The sequence below is a fragment of the Octopus bimaculoides genome, chromosome 16, assembly GCF_001194135.2.
Source record: "Octopus bimaculoides isolate UCB-OBI-ISO-001 chromosome 16, ASM119413v2, whole genome shotgun sequence".
Lineage (NCBI taxonomy): Eukaryota > Metazoa > Mollusca > Cephalopoda > Octopoda > Octopodidae > Octopus > Octopus bimaculoides.
In genome coordinates this window covers 10,520,927-10,521,126 of record NC_068996.1, presented here as the reverse complement: position 1 = coordinate 10,521,126, position 200 = coordinate 10,520,927, and positions in this window count along the sequence as shown.

Below are 200 nucleotides of genomic sequence, written 5' to 3'. Positions count from 1 at the left end.
CTAACGTTTCCCAAATCAAGCATCATTCACTCGCAACCGAGCCAGGCACCAAACTTGCACTGATTCCATAAAAGGAGACGTTGAGATCATCCTTCATTGGAGCCATACCAACCTTTTCTCCCTTAACAGCAAAATAAATTCACCCACTGCTCGCATCAAAAAGCAACATCTTACCGCACTACATTCCCATTAAAAATGAG